The sequence below is a fragment of the Uloborus diversus genome, chromosome 2 (genome assembly GCF_026930045.1).
Source record: "Uloborus diversus isolate 005 chromosome 2, Udiv.v.3.1, whole genome shotgun sequence".
Taxonomy (NCBI): domain Eukaryota; kingdom Metazoa; phylum Arthropoda; class Arachnida; order Araneae; family Uloboridae; genus Uloborus; species Uloborus diversus.
Genome location: NC_072732.1, coordinates 196,508,078 through 196,526,222, shown reverse-complemented (window position 1 = coordinate 196,526,222; position 18,145 = coordinate 196,508,078).

The window sequence follows — 18,145 nt, the reverse complement described above, 5'->3', positions numbered from 1 at the left end:
TCTAAATTTGCTTTCATTCAGTTATAAGTGTCTATATTTGTATTATATTTAAAACGCTTTAAAATACTTGTTTTTGTTGTATGTTTCTATCTTTATATTAAAAAACATATATCCACTGAAATTTCGTTTATAATTTTTTTAGGTTTATTTTAATTTGTAGTTAATATTACTAATAGCAGTTAGATTATGTAATTTTTTGCGTTGCGAATGTATTTTTTTAATTCCCTAAAAGTGCAAAAATGGCTATCATTTTTCGTGACTTTTGTGTCCAGTGGCTGCTAGTCAGAAGTCGCAGACTGGAGCTTTATTTAACAGCGTTAGGAACGTTCAAGTGCAAATAAAAAGTAAATAAAAAACAATTGCCAAAATAAATGATGTTTATTAATCCAAAAAAGTAGAAAAATAAATAATAGGTCTAATCTTTTTATAAAACCTTTTGATATAATCGGTGATTTTTTTTTAAATATATTTTAAATATATTATTAAAGTGGGGTCTTATCTTTTTTTTCATTTTGTTGGAAGAAAGAGAAATCTTTGATTTAAATTAAAAAGCAGTCTTCACAGGAAAAGATAGATCGGCACATTGCATCTTCTGTGGTAATGTCTTAGTCTCAGTTTGTAAAGTCATATTCAGTTTTTATTTGTCAGTAAAGTAGCTGTAAGTAGTCAAAGTCAGTCGTCACAATCATCAGTCACAGTCAGTAGTCACAGTCAGTTGTCTAAGTCAGTAGTCACAGTCAGGAGTCAGAGTCGGTAGTCACAGTCAGGAGTCAAAGTCGGTAATCACAGTCAGTAGTCTCAGTTAGTTGTCTAAGTCAGTAGTCATAATCAGTAAAAGGGAGTCGTGGTCGAAGTTCTTAAATATCCGCCTTTTTATTTGAGGCCTTCGTCTTTTCTTACATTTTAATCCAATTGTCCCACGCAGCGTCTCTTCCTTGGAGTTTTAATCTTACTCTACAAATAATGAAAAAGACTTTAGTTAGACATACTTTGAGTTAATAAAATAAATATTCATAACAACGAATAGTTTATACTCCGACCCACAGTTGTTGGCATTATTTTCAGTGAATCCGTTCCGAAACTGATTGACAGAGCTGCTAAAGCAAAGTTGTAACAGGGATTCTTTAGAAAGATGTGAAGTAACAGTGTTTGCTCATACAATTTGCTTGCGGTGCGTTCTTAAAAGTACAGATTTCTGTAGTTTTTTCGAGTTCTCACCAAAGTGAGGTCGACCATAGGAATCAAATCGACTTAGATAAAATTTATGCAAAATAATGTGACGAAAGGCAAAATGACTCCTATTTATTGAGCTATTTCTTAGGCTTATTTATTTATTTTTTTCTAATTAATAACAAGGAATTTTAGAAAAAATCTTCACATCAGTATTACAGATGGACAATTTAAGAAATTCTTTGAAAAGAGTTCGTGTTTTTTTCTTTGTATCGTTAAAATATATTCTTTTAAAACTTCTCCGTCTTAAAGTAATAATACTCATATGCGTAACAGACAGTTTTTTCATGAATACCAAACACATGGCTTGATTATTTTCAATAATAAAGTTATAAACATGTATAGCAAGTAGCGGAATGGAGAGATAAAATGTAGAAATGAATGCTATCGAGTAATTTTATAAACGTTTAAAAACTATTTACCTCCGGAAGAGTTCTCCCAGGCTTGACATTTTTGCCTTTTTTTTCTCCCGATGTAGTTTCCATTGTTCTTCTAAATTAAATAATCTTTGGTCGTGGATTCCGGAATAAGTTTTAAACCAATGTAAATCGAAGTCAAAATCTTCGTCCAAAAGGTTTGCCGGAATAGTTGGTTTATCGGTAACTTGGTTAGGTAAATTGGTTTTCTTGGCAAAAATGGTTTTGGGAATGACAATCTTGTAATGATCAGGAATGGAAAGTTTAGTAACCGTAAGAGAGTGATTCCTAAAGGAAACAGAGAAAGTTAATTTAAATAATTAGGAATAAATTGTTATTGAATATAACCATCTATGTGAAGATGGGTTAACGTACTAAAAAGAAAACTGGCACAAAAAAGTTAAGTACATAAGCTAAACTAGTTTCTAGATTGGCTTAAGAATCCTGTTATCATCCAGCACCTTGCGTCCCAAAAATAACTAGGTTCGTTAATAACCAATAAATGTAATTGTTAATAAAAGAAATAGGTAAAAAAACTTTTTTTTTTCATGTGTGAATGGGCAATAGTAACTTTGCCTTATACAATTAGAAAAATAAAAAGTAATAATAATGAAGGAAAAATAATGTTTGAGAAAAGAAATGAAATTTTAAAACAAAAATTTAGAAAACTTGAAAACAGTGAAAAAAAAAAAGAAGTGCAATCATCACGCAAAAATCCCGAGCCTCAAAATTCAAACATTCCGTTACTTTGAAGTTTTTATGTGTCTCCGAACTCCTAAGAAGACACTTGGAACTTCCCATAATTTAAACTACAAATAATTCCAAGTTTTTTGCCGGTCCCTTGGGAGTTCGAGTTATCAAGAATAGTGTGTAGTAATAGGAAAAGCGCATAAATATAAAGGCGTCTACAAAAAAAATTGAGATTGTAAGGAAACCTTCATAAAACCTAGGTTTAAAAAAAAAAATTCCATGTGTTCAATGACTAGAAAATGTTGCTTTTGTTTAAAAGTTAGACATGTTCATCAACTGGACAAGATTAATAATAAATTTTTCATACCCCCGTTCCCTCCCAAAAAAAACTGAAGCCGAACCGTACTAGCTTTTCTGACAAATTAATTTCAAAAAATTAAAACGTGCTTCCACGTACATTTTTGTGTCAGACTACCTTGCACACTCAAAAAATTATACTTAAAAACATATACTTAAATTGTTATTTAAATATATTTTTATCGATATTTTCAGGCCACGGATATTCTACACTTATGTAGCAATTGTAAAGTTTAAACGTTTTAAAACCGTCACAGCGTTGACAGTCATTTCAAAACGTAACGAAACGAAGTGCACTACTTGGTTAGTTCTTTTGTCAACTCATTTTGAGTAGTTGTCAATTGACAACCGTTTTGAAACATTTACTTCCTTTGCAGTTTTCACATAATTGACAACCACCTTTTAACACGTTAAGAACCGAAGCTCGCTACTTCGGTAGTTGTTGTGTGAACTCTCTTTTGGGTATTTGTCACCAATTTGATAATAACTTTAAAGCCACGCTGTAGATTTCACTTGACATCTTGATCACTATTTATCTTGGCAGAAGCATAATTATATACTTTTAATATGCTGTCATATTTGTTCTTAATACCTTATTTTTTTAATTCAATGAAACTTTTAATGGCTTGATATAGTTACTTGTTCGAGCGTTTTATATCTTTTTGATGATAATGATTAATGTGGATTAGTGTGCACATTGACGGAGCTTCTAACAATTTTTTGACCTCATTTATACACTTGGGAGATTTTTTACATCCTTATGAAACTTATAATCTTGTGAAATGGCTAGCTTCATTTAAGTTTAGAATTTAGGACTTACTTAATTTCTTTGTACAGGGTGCGGCAAAAAAAAAACCTCGGACAAAGTTTGCATCATCGAATGGAAGTAAACTAATTTATTTTTACTGAGTGTGTTCATTTCGTTTTGGCTCTCATTTCACTTAGAAAACAAAATTCATAATCTATCTCCTAGTTTTACAATTTTTACTAGGCATTTATTAGGCATTTTTACAATGTCAAGCAAAATAGCTGGCATTTTAAAGCTGTTTAACCAAGAAGAACGAGTTTTGTTTGATGTACATCGGCCAACAGAGTTTGTTGAAATATGCAGTTTCAAGGAGCCTGAAAATGATAATCGACGTCCAGGAAATGTTCAAAAACGTACAGTGAACACTTCTGTTGATCGTACGGCCAACAAAATAAGAGTTCAATGAAATCCTCGGGTTTCCATGTAGAGGTCGTTGGTGAAACGGGGAATATGATACCGATCATTGCAACTAAGAGCAAAAACAGAGCTCAGACAGATTCTTTACAAGTTCCAAAAAGTTCAGCCTTTTCCGAAGAAAACTAACTCGTGCTGCTCCAAAGATGATATAAACTTTTGAGACGGGCCGCAAGTCAGCACTGTCGAGCAGGGCCGTAGACAGGGCAGGGACCGCCGGGGCAAATCCTCCCCCGAAATTTCAAATTATCTCCAAAAAATAAAGAAACGAAGACTATCTAATCAAAACTCTTCCTTGGATTCCTTAACTATCACTTGACCTTATTATACAAATCTTCTTTCATTCAGACCTCCTCTTCTTTTCGCACCTCCCTCCACACCACCATACAGTTTTTTTTTTTTTTTTAAATTCCAAAAAGTCCTCATTTTTTCACTCCTTGGTCCATTACTGATTGCTAATGACTCTTGTTACAGATTGCATTTTAAAAACATTTCTGATATACACTTCAACAAGAGACGTAACATATTTACATGATCAAAACTATCATTTTAATCCTATCATACTTTTGATTAATTTTGTAGATTTTAATAAAGTAAGCATTTAAGAATATTAATTTTTTTTTTTTTTTTTTTTTTTTTTTTTTTTTTTTTTTGACGTGGTGAGTGTAGATTACTTTTCAACTGTGACTATTTTCCCTTATTTGAGTGAAAGTTATTCTAAAAGCCCCCGACACATGCATTTGTAATTGCAAACATGTAATAAACACTGTATCAAGTGTTATAGACCGTAAAAGCGTACGCAATCCTCTTATTTTGTAAACTCCCTAATAAAATATTCCGATGGAATATAAATTAGTTATCAAATATTAATGAAGTAATTAATTAAAATAATTATTTGATACGAATTTTTTAAATACATTGCTGTTTAATTTTTGCAAACAACATGATAAACATAATTTTTTTATGCTATTTTCCCAATTGCATGTCCTGGAACCACCTTTGCGTCAACCATGTCCCTCCCCGAAAAAATATCCCGGCTACGGCCTTGCTGGGGAGATATTCCTTTCACTGATGAACAGCTCTTTACTGTTAAACCAGCTCATACTCATAACTCTCAGAACGATTGGATTTGGTCTGTAGACTAGACACTCAATGCATCTTCACAAATGTTGCAAAGCGACAAAATCCGAAGTTGACCTTATTGTGCGGCGGAATTTGCACAAGCAGCAAAAACAATCTCTGGTTTTTGTGGTTGAGAGCGTTAAAATGAATCAAAAAGCGTGTCAGTGGGGCATTTTAGAAGCTGTTGTACTTATGTGAGCCAAAACGCACTTTGGCAGTGTAGACTGAACGATCCTTTTAGTAACTCCGAACCAGCTTTCTTTTCCATAACGACAAGATTGCAAGCCAAAAAGTGCAAGGTGAAATTTCCTGATATGATATCTGTAGATTGGGCTCTCTAATGGCTAGATCTCAATCCCATGGATTATGGTATGTGGCCTATTTTAGAGTTTAGGGTCTGCCCTAAATCACACTAGAGTTTGGACTTTCGTAATCTTTTTTTTTTTTTTTTTTTTTTTTTTTTTTTGTGGCGAAAATAGGATAGATTAAAGGTAAAAGACTTGCGGCCAATGGCTAAAAATTTCAATAAGCGTTTGCGCTCGTGTGGAACTGCAAACGGCGACCAGTTTGCAAACGATTAATTTATTGATTACTTAAGGTCTACTCAAATTATCATTGGTTGTGTTTTGTTAATTTATTTATTTTCAATAAAAATGTGTGTAAAATTGCTTCTGCTGATTTTTTGCCATATCCTGTACTGTATACTTTCTGAAATAGTCTATTAAAATACAAAAATAAGGAATGTTTTTGAAACATGCAGTTATTGTACTACCTAGCGCAAATACATCGATTCAAAAATAGTGCCTCAAAAGTATCAGTTTAAAAAAAAGAGATTGTAAGAGTCCGTTAAAGAGACGTAAAATTACATGGTTTTACCAATAAGTAGTTTCTACGCTACTTTAACCAATCTTGGTCTCAAAGACTAGGGTTGGATTGCCGTACAGGCGGTGTTAACTGTAATCGCGGCTTAACAGTAACCAAATTAGGAAGTTGTGATTTTCCAACAACAATGACCCACTTCAACACTCTCCTCGAAGCTTTTAGAGCCCTCAGAATAAATACACTTTGCACTCGCTGAGACTCTTAAAGCACTTAGAATCGACTTTGTTGTCTTTATCTTTAACTAATTTTTATTGAGCCTTGAACCAGAAGTTACGACAGAAATAAATTTAACTTTTTACAAACAAAGTAGACTAAGTCTTCCGTTATGTTTAGTGTCTTGAGTTCCACTAAACATAAAAAGTTTGGAAATTTTTCAAATAATTTGGACGTCAAACCTAAATCTGTTTTAAAAAATGGTACGCCGATAGAAACCAAGGAAAATATATTGTCATAATCGACTGAAAAGTGGCTCGAGATCGACCGGTTGATCGCGAACGACGGGTTACCGGCAGCCACTGCCCGGCTAAAAGAAAAATTCTGCATTCTGAACAATGCTTAAAAATTGTAAGTAATGCCTAAAACTATTCGGCAGTAGAGAAAAAATTCATATTGCACACCGAAAAAAATTTTTTTTGTCGAAGAAATTTACATAAAATTTCGTCTTTTGACATTTATAAACAAGTTATAAAGTGTAGCTGACATATTTCAAGCTTGAGGAGTGCATTAAAAATCACATGCCTTACCATGTGACATTAGATACGAATCGGAGATGCATTTCATGTTTGCTGATTTCTCATTTGGCATTTTGCAAAATGACTAGGAAATGCGTGAAATAAGAATCGTTTCATACATTGCACGGAATGTTAGGCGTTATATACAATGCCTTGGCATTCTATAGACTGCCAACGTTCAAATTTTGCGGGTAACGTATTCATTATTATATTATACAATTGCCGTTTTGTTTGTTTATCACATGTTGAAAAGAAGATGCGTTCTTTTGTACAGAATAAAACAAAATAATTAAATTTTCGTTGTTAAAGCCTTAATGTGAAAAAATGTTGCCTGAATGATTTCATAACGAAGATCTTCGTTTTTAGTAGAGAAACACGTTTGAGCACTTAATACTAAACTACAGTTATGAAGAATATGATCTTTTTCTTCTTTGTAAATACTTGCTCTCACTACTTTGATTTTATCTTTTGTTACACAAATTAAATACTTATTTCTTTTTTGCACTAAAAAAAACTTAGCATTGTTTCTTTTCTTTTTTCTACATGCATTTGATTTTTTTCTGCATAAAGTTATTAATATTGAACAATTCCTCAATTTATTAATATTGCAAGCTCTGCATCAACTGTTATATATTTTAATTTCTTAAAGTATGATTGATGTAGTAATACATAACTACAACTATTTTTAACGGTTCTTAAGTTTCTTAGAGTAATAATTTTTACTACCTTATGTTATCAGATCGTAAAGTCTTTTTCTTCTAGAGAATCCCACTTAACGGCATTTATAAAGAAGGGAAATGTAATATTTATTTAATCAAGTAAATCAAAAATCTGAATAATTAATTTCCCCTAAATGCAAAAAAAAAAAAAGCTGAAAACCTTTCGCTCAAAAAAGCATCAGAAACACCGAAGATATAGATATTTTTTGCCTTATAGATGGAAAATAATAATAATAATAATAATAATAATGAAAAAATGTGAGCGTTGACTTAATTCAAGGCAAACTGTTATTAATGTAACATAGAATTATATAAGTTAAAAAATGTGAAATTGAAATGAAAAAACTAGCTCCATCAGGATGACTAAAACAAATAATAAAAGAGACATATAAATGAAAATAATGCTTCACAAAAAAGACGGAAGTTTATTTTTCTAGCTAAATAACTGGAAATAAAAACCATGATGAATAATTCATGCATGCAACGGTGCAGAAAAAATATAAAGGATTAATTGTTTAATAACGATCGCCAATAATTCTTTTTAGAAGTAACTGAGAGAAAAATTAAAAAAAAAAAAAGGTAGGTTGGAACAGACTTTATTTGATTACTTGCAGCAAAAAATGCTATGACTGTAAATTTTGATTAATGCAGGTCTTTACAACTACAGAAGAAATTCTTTTATCCGGCCCTTGTTTTTCGGGATTTCTGTATTATCTGGATCGAATTTGTAGCTATTTAATAAAAGTTTATGTTCATACAAATAATGTTAAATTAGGAGAGCAGGAAATTAACTGCAAATACGAGGAACATTTGCTTTTATTTTTATGTAAAGTACAGCTCTTGCTTAGTTTGTACAGTAAATTATGGTGATTTAACAAACACCACTGCATCCCCGTTATAGTAATAAAGTATTAGATTGACCGTGTTTTATTCAAACGACACACGTGTTTGAAGCAGCAGACATTCGACCAACTCTTTGTTAAAAAATTCTGTTATAAATTGTTAAGATATTTTTTTATATTTTTTAAACCATTCATATTTCTACGTTTTTTGAATAAAAAGTTGGTCTTATTGAAGGATTTGCTTTGTACTGCCCATACTGTCCGGATTATCAATATTTTCAGTCATTCGGATTGTCTTTCGTCCCAGTTAGTCCGGATAATTGGGTGCACTGTAATAGTCAGATTTTTTTTTTTTAATCCAATCTGTTTCAATAGAGGAAAAGGTGTGAAAACGGGCACAGGTGTAAAAATAAACATCCCTAACTAAGAGCTACGAAAGGTACTGAAGACTGTCGGAGAAGACTAAATGACACATGATAGTGGCCATTTTTCTTATGTGTAGTCAGTGTAAATGCGTGCCCCCATGTAAAAAGTGCCTTTAGTTAAGCCACCTTTAAAAAAAAAAAGAAAAAAAAATTTCAAGTAAAGCAATTTGCATCGTTCGTGATGAAAATATATGTAAAGACACTCAGAGAGAGGTGTTGGGGAAATGTGTCGTATACCAAATTTGTCCAACCTTAGATTGTGACGGGGCTGAAAAAGCCAGTTACGATTTCAGTGATTTTTTTTATCCTGTAATAAATAAGTTCTCTACCATTTTGTATATTTTTTTCCTATTTTAAATTATTGTTGGTGACTTTTTTAAAGAAGGCCCATATTTGAACCCTATTTCTTCAGAGGCTTCTTTTAAAGCTTTTTGTTAATTTCGTTTTTGAAATGAAACCATTGGTTTTAATCATTGTTTTGGGACCTCGTATTTAGAATAGTTTTTATAGTTGTGTATGAAAGACAAAAACCTAGAAGTTTTCGAATTGAAATGAACTTTAAAACGAAAACTAAAGATAATGCCCATATTTTCACCTTTACTCTAAAAACTTTTTTCATTACTAATTGATAAAACTTAAATAAAATGACGCACTTATTTTCACAAGTATATATGCCCTATGAATATGAGAAAACACTGTGTACACTAAACTGAGTTGAGAACTTTATCCCAATCTTCCTTTAGCTACGGGTTTACCGGCTCAGATGTTACTACGTCTAAGTGATTCTCTGAGATAAAAATAAAAAAAGTAAGAAACTGAAAGGAATCTCATGATGATTTTTTTAACTAGAAAAAATAACTACAGAACTGAAAAAACAGTGACACGGAGTAAGAACAGCGACAGAAAAGTGGCTCAATGAAGATAAATGGAAATGATTTGGAACACTTGCAGGAAACGATGTTGAGCACAGTACAGACACTGTCTCCAGATTATTTCGAACCTTATTTTGTTATTTATTCCTGTCTCGATTCTTTTAGAGAAACTAATAAATCAAGGAGTAATTCTTCCACTGAAGACAAATAATAGATGGTGTTCTGGGCATTATTTTACTTGTTTATATATGAAGTTTTTCTTTTGATGGAGTTAATGTTGCTTTGTAAGATTATGTTGTTTAACTAATAAATACTGATAAGACTTTATAAATAAACACCATGTCTCTAAAATGTTCTGTTAGATGAAGTAAAGTACCATAAAATAGAAAAAAGGGCAAGAAACATTGCTTTAAAATTTTTTAAAACAAAAAAAAAGTTGTTTTAATTTGACACGGTCTAGACTCTAGAGGAATAAAAATTAATTATCAATATTAAAGTCCAAACTTAAATATCGTATTTAAGATTTTTAGATAAAAAATTGATTTTCCGATTTGTCCCGTCTTCCATTAAAAATGTTTTGCAACAAAAGTTTTTCTTTTTCCTTTTTCTTACCTAAGCTTGAACCCAAAGTAAGAAAAGCAAAGTCAAAAAGTTTATTTCATTTTCAATTTTCACGTTTTCTTAAAGTGGAACAAAGGGTTTTTTTCTTTATTTCCCCTAAAATGTTAAAACACTTTTTTAAAGAGCTGAACGTGGCACTTGTTGGCGCTTCCGGAAATTCTGCAAGGCTCAATTTATGATAGGGCAAGAAGAAATAGTACAGCATATTCTCACTACACTTTTTCTTGCGTTTGTTTTAGGAAGTTTAAAAGTAAGCTTTTATCCTGAAAGAGTTAATACTATTACATTTCCATATTGATCTGTGAATGAATTTGCTAAACTCAATTGGCTTCATACTGTCATAAAATAAATGTTATACACATCGTTTTATTTTTTGAAAAAAAAAAACTGTATATGATTGGAGATGATTAAATTGCGTTTGTTTTGGAAAGTTTAAAAGAAAGTTTTATCTTAAAAGAGTTAATACTATTGAATTTCCGTATACATTTGAGAATTAATCTGTTATTCTTAACTCACTTTGTAGTGTTTTCAAGTAGTTATCCATATCGTTTTATTTATTTTTTTAATTGTATTTGATTGAAAATGATGATTAGATCTTATTTTCAGATGATTACGTTTGCGTATAATTAATAGAGAAATTGCCTAAAGATATGAAATTTAGGAATTGAAAGTATATGAAACTAAATTCTACAAGTAAACTATGCGTATCAAGTTTTATTCATGGTATTGAGCATTAATTCCCACTTCATTGCGAAATCGTGTGACTGCCATGAAAAAAATGCTAATGTGTAAATGAAAGCTGTTGTAGCTGAAAGCTGATGTACATGAAATTTAGTATGCCATCTATAACAACATTCAAACTGATAAATTTTTAAATTCTTATCATGTCTTTAAATGTCCCTTATGACATATAAAATACCAAGACAACCTAGTTACCATATCCAGAGACAGTTTCGTTTTTATAAGACCTCTTCAGTCTAGATTAGAGCATAATCGAGCCGAAGGCAGATGTCATCTCATTGAAGCTGAGAGCGCTGACAAACTGGTAGATACAATAAATTTATCTCACCAGCGAGTGTCCGCACCATGGTGCGTTGAGATAAATTAATTTTATCTACTACTTCGTAGGTGCTCTCAGCTTCAATGAGATGACATCTACCTCCAGCTCGGTTTTCACTAATCCAGATGGATTATTCTATAACAAGTATGAAACAGCACTCTCTGGACGGGATAATCGGGTCGTCTGCTCTTTTGCATGTGGCTTAGCCCTGGCTTAGAGGTGGTAACTCACTGCTAAATGTCCCTTATGGTTGAAAATTAACTATACTGTACGAGGGAAAAGTCAAAATCCTCTTGATAAAGGTTAATCTGCTAGGATTACAATCTTTCTTCACTTTTATTTTTCTGATGCATATTTTTTTTTCGATACTTATTCATTGCTTAGGCTTTTACGAAGCATCAAATATATTGCATTGTACATCGTTGTCTAACGTTGCTCTTTCAGTTATTGTTTTCTAACTATATAAATAATGCTCTATTTTTTTTCTTTTTAGCTCTGAATATATCAAATGCTTTACTTCGAACATTATGCTCATTCGAATCAACGGACTTAGAACTTTATGTCGAATCACCATATTAGAAAAGAGTTGAAGGATGGGAAACTTTTACATTAGGTGAGTGGACTTTTATATTTAGATTATGAGTACCACTCTAAGAGGCTTAGTATGCGTAGTCTCGAGCAAAGAAGTACCAGTCATACTTCGTCATTTCTTTAAAGATACTATGGATATGATTATTTAGTCTATTTACAAACTACTTTTTCATTATTTTGTCACAACACTGAAAGTAAAGAGTAAGTACGATTAGATTCATTTTAAATCTTGACATTGAGTCACTCGATTCGGTACGTGTGGAGTGAAGCTCACGATCATGCTTTATCAGTCACATGTATCAGTTACCAATCTTACTTGCAGCACTGTAACTGTCATATTCTCCAGCCGAATTGAACCTCAACCGGACACCAAAGCCATCTGATATTTTGAAAAAGCCTTCGATCGAGACTTTGTATCTGATTGAGGTTCAATTTGGTGTTGAATCTATCCATAAGACTCATAAGGATTCAGTTATTCAAGTCTACTGCAATTGAATTTGAAGTTAGTAAATGGTTCACCGACTGTAAAGAAAATACACTTCTTCCTTTTACGGGACATTAACTTCCTTACTTTAAGCATCTCACTACACACTTACAAACCGATGGACTTATCGCTATATGTTAAGTAACCTTAAAAAAAAGTATTAATGGCTGCAAGTACGAGAATACTCGGGCTAATCTATGGAGTTTATCACTAAGTGGGTGTGTCCCGAGTTTTGAGGCTCAAAAGCAGGGATGCTAGACTAGTAAGCGGATTTCTATATTCAAATAATGATTTTTGACTTAAGATACTTTAGATGAATAGTGTCTGGCAAAATAGAGTAAAAGGGGTAATAATTTGACTGTATAAATATATTTCAATGGAAAATATTGATAAGCTATAATTTTTAGGCAGTAGGAAGAATCAGAGATCATGGCTTTAAACTCCCACATAGAATAAAATAGACATCAAAAAGGGATCAATACATTAAGGTAATGGATAATTAGAAAATTCCAAGAACAGTTGTTACTTCTGTTACGTAGATTAGTTATAAGAAGAAAATTGATCTTCATACTAAAAAATTGACAAGTAAGATAACAGTTGGGCCGATTGCAAAATGTGAGCTAAACATGCATTACGTAATTCTTTTCTTTCTGCCAACACCTTGGTGGAGATCATACTTTCATACATAATAAAAAAATTCTAATATTTGACAGGTTTTTTTTTTTTTTTTGGCATTTTAAAAGATGAAAAATTAAGGTTTTGCTCAACGTTACACTTTACATAATTTAAATCAAAATTAAGTTATTATTTTTCTTTTTAAAAAATCACGAAAAAAAAAAACGGTCCACGAGATGCAAAAACGAGATATAATAAAAACAGTAACTTTAGACAAAAGATAAAGAGAGCGAAAGTTCAAAAAAATATTTTAAATCACTGTTAAGCCATTCATTGACTTTCTTTTCTCTCCCTGAAGAATCTCTTCCTACATTTATTCTGTTTCTTTTTCTATTTCTTCGAAAAATAACAGGTGGTGCAAATTTGAATTCGATATAATGCATCAAAAACGTACTTTCTTCTGGGCTGGTTCGTTTTTCTTCTTTGTAAATGCTCATAAAATTACAGTAAAAAGAAGTTTTATCACAAGAGAGTATCAATTTAATAGACTACACTTCATCAGTAAGAATGGTTTGCCCTTTTTAAAAATTTTGAAATTCTTTTATTTCGTAGTTTAAACTTATACAGGATGTACTAGAAAAAAGTGTGTGTAATGTGGGGCAAAATGGAGTAAGTGGGAAATATTTGATATTTTGTAAGAATACATCAAAAATATTCTGCATGATTTTTTTTATTTAATTGATATTTGGAAATCTTGTTTCAATGAATGCTGATTTAACAGATTTTTCAATTGAGATACTTGCTTTTAGAAATTATTTTCAAATGAAAATCAAACAATTTCAAGTATTTAAGCTAATTAAATTTCTGAATAGAAAACATCAGTCTTGAATGTAAATAATTGTGCCTTCTGTTACACAATACCGCTTGTTTATCTATTTAAATACCCACACGGCTTTGCCCGTAATAGAAAATTAAAAGGTCATTTGCTGTTCACTTGTATATTTACTAACAATGGGTGATGAATTTCTCGCCAATATGCTATGTTAATTTTCTCGCTCATGTTATGGTAATTTGCTCGCTCATCAAAATTTTCTTGAAATTGGAATAAAAAAAAACAAATCGAATATTCGAAAAAAAACGCTTCAAGGTGCACATCCCTATGCTAAAAACTGATTGTGTGCCAAACTTCATGAAAATTGGTGGAAGGTCTAGTCGCTATGCAAGTCACAGAGATCCAGACATCCAGACAGAGATCTTGGCATCGAGATTTTCAGCTTTATTATTAGTAAAGATAACAGAGAGGTTACGTACTGTACACTGGCATTTAAATTTATGAGATATTTATTTTCAATGATCTTTAGTTTCGTTAGCAGTTTTTGTTGTAAACGTAGGATGGAAAACTGTGTGCTATTCAATAGAGTAAAAAAACTGTTACAAGCAAAATAATTGTGTAACGGGCTATACAGGGTGTTCCGTTTTAACCTGCAAGACCTTTATTTTCGCAGCTGTTAGTCCTAGATGTATACATCAAATTGCAAAAATCTTCAAAATTAGATGCAGAGTTAAGATTTTGAAAGTTTCATTCAAAAATAAAAATGAGTCAAAAAATACAAAATTTAATTTTTTATACGGGTCCTAGGTGCTTAAACTTATATTTAGGGAAATAATCTCCAAAATTAGGAGAATGAACTGGGCGGCCCATGTCTCTCGAATGAACGAAGAAAACCCAGTAAAAAAAGTTTTTGCTGCAAAACCTGTGACAATTCGAGGAAGGGGACGACCAAAAATGAGATGGTTGGATTCTGTTGAATCTGACTTCGATATTCTCAAAGTTAAAAATTGGAAAACCCAGGCAAAAAGTAGGACGGCTTGGAAGATTCTCCAAAGGAAGGCCTTGGCCCACCCTGGGCTGTCGAGCCAACTATGATGATGATGATGAATCTCCACTGAAAACTGTAACTGACACAAAAAACTTGACATTTGTTTTAAGGGATCACACGGAAGATGAGATTGGAACTTATCACCCTTTTAAAAGAATGGCAGGTCGTCAAACTAAAAAAAACAAGGTATTTACATTTTTAATTGCTATTCAAAAATAAATGCAAATGTTATGCAGTGATATACGCAAAAATACACTACAGAACCTCGAACAACTTAAAAAACCACTCTATGCACACATATAATTTTAAACACGTGTTAACAGCTATATTTCCCCCCAAAAGGTGATATTGACAGCGAGTGAAATTTGGTGTAAGTCACAAAAAGCTACGTTTCATATCCCGGGTAATATTGGTCGTACTAATTTCCACCATTTTGTGTTGGAACTATTTTTCAATGGTGATTATTTCCCGAAGTATAAGTTAGAGGACCTGGGGCCCGTATAAAAAGTTAAATTTTGTATTTTTGACTCATTTTAATATTTACTTTAAACATTCAATACATTAACTCTGCATCTGATTTTGAACATTTTTGCAATTGGAAGTATACATCTAGATTACAACCTATAGTTCTGTAAACTGAAGACAGTTCTTAAGGTTTTGTTTCCCACTAGTAACAATATATCAATTAAAAGTTTCAAAAATACAAAATAAAAGTTTTGGTTTCGTCTCATGTCAAATTAAAAATGAGAAAGAAGTATGTTTTACAAAAAAAAAACTTTAAAAATCAATTTTAAACATGTTACAACTTTATCGGTATTATTTTTTAGAATAGAAACGTAATGTGTAGTTACTTTAGAATTTTTCAAAAACTCATCTTAAATGTATTATCTACATAAAAGGAAAACATAAACTAAATTACTACTACACAGCAGTAAAAATTTTGTGATATTGTTTGTGAACTTTAAAAACAATTATTTAAAAATCAACTTTTTTATCATATGATTTCTCTATGCTATCACGTGATTTATCTTCAAAAAAATAATTGAAGAATCCAAACGATACACGAATCGAAAGTTTCGAAATCATTCTTAAAAATATGGTATCGAATTCGCAGAAAGGATGTCATATTTATTTCTTCAATTCGTCGAAAAGAAAGATGAGTGGAATATGAAACACAAAGCGGTAAACTTACTTTTAAAGAATAATTGGTTTTGTTTCAAGTTTCTCCTTTTAACATACCTTTTTGTTTCTGGATGCATCACAAATCGTGATTTTTTTTTTTTTTTTTTTTTTGAAAATGAAATTTATTGTTGTCCATCTCTTCCATTATTTTTATCAAGGCTTTCGTTCGACGGATCACATAACAATAATACAAAAGTGAAGAAATATTTTTGAGGAAAATGTCTGCAGATATTCGTCTAAGATGTCAAATACCTGCCGCAAAAATGAATTTTCCCAATGATCAATAATAAATTCTAAAATGCGACAAATCAGATCGGATATGTTTGATTAAATAAATGTGATTCCACGGTTCAAATTGCTTCAAGCTTAGATCTTGTCTTTGTGAACACTGTCTATTTATTAACATTTTAAGCACCAATGTTCCTTAAAGGAAACATCAACTTTAAAAATTCATATAAATTAAAGTTTCGCCTGTGAGGATTTAACTTTCTTTTTTCTTATTGTCAAAAGTAGACTTGAGTTCTTTAGTGAAAAGCTATTTTTTTTCTGAAATTACTGTTTTCTGCAAAAATGTGCTTTATTGCTGATTTTCAAGAAGATTAAGAAAGTTTAAAAAAATTTGAGAAGCTTAACTGCTTTCAAATTTTAGAGTAAAAATAAATAATGATCAGTTTTTATAATCGTTTAATGCCTATTTTTTTGTGTTAAATAACATTTATATGGATCAGTGGTGCTCAACATTTTTTTTATCCGAGGACCGCACCTCATACAATAATGAATCTCAGGATCCAGAACACGTATGAAATTAAAATGTATGAAAATCACTTTTTATGGATAATATGGGAAAACGCAGAAAAGGATAAAAAATTACATACCAAGAGCTGATCATTACTACATGCTTATTTTATTAATACGAAATTTCCGTCTGCTTTTTAGAAGCAAATTTATAGTTATTTGGCCTCAAATTTGCACAAATCATTCGTAGTGCCGAATAAAGACTATCTGCTGTTTTCGAAGGTTCCGGAATATGTGGTTTCGTTTCGCATCATTGAACAAAAACACGGGCCACATGATTTGACTTCCCGTGGCACATCTGGCCCGCGGGACATTTAGTGGAAACCTCTGATGTAGGTGGATTAAGGAACCATATATTCAGTGACGTGGGGTTTTGGCTTCTCTTGGTGTACCATTATCTCCGCTATTAATCTGAGAAGTAATGCTGGGACATCTTGTACGTATACCATTCATCATTAATATTGTTACAAATTCTGTAAATAGTAATTATTTTTGTGATTAATTTGTTGTAATCTGACTAATTTGGCGTTTATTCCATTATCTTTCATCTAAAATTGTCTTAGTGACGTAACCTGTAAATAGTTTCTTGTAATGTACATATAATCCCCTAAAATTCGACTGAAGTTCACGGTCCCTCCATTTCTGAATTATTAGATTTGGGAATACAATAAAAAATAAATATGAGAAAGTTGTAGAATTTTTCTTTAGCTCTTAGAACTTTCCAACGCAGTATAAAAGGCGTTTGGCATGTGAATGGGAGAGTTAGTTTTGCTTTTTAAACTCTCTGAGTGTTTAGCTCTGTTATTGTGTTTATTAGCCTTTGCGCTGTATTTTCGCGTATTTGAATGTAAATACGTGTGTAACCGCTGAGCTTACGGTGTTAATTGATATTTGCCTAAATGCTATGGTTAATTTAGCAGTTGCTAACGATATTTCTTGTACATAGTTGTAAATAAATATCCTGTGCTTTTTTAAGAACTGTGTCGTCATTTAAAGAATTTTTGAAGTGGCTGAACTCGTAACAATATTTTAAAATAATTTTAAGCTATGAATGATTAAGTTTGTTGACTTTAAACACAGGTACCTTATGATGAACATAATAACAATGTTGGTTAAGTTCTAATTCGAATAACCCTGGATGGGATACCGATATCCCGAACGAAAAATGATATCCTCGTTCAAATCTATTTCGCGCCTTCCTGGATTGGATATATGAAATATGCTGATTTACAACATCTTTAACTATTTTATTGCTGTAGAAAGTAAAAGCACGAAACTTTTTGAGACTGCTTACGTTTGTAATTTTAACATTTTTATAACTAAAGAAGAATATTAAATGATGAAGGAAGCATATTTTCAACGTTTTGTCTTAACAGTTACTTTATGTTATGTTCTCAATCTTTTGAAAG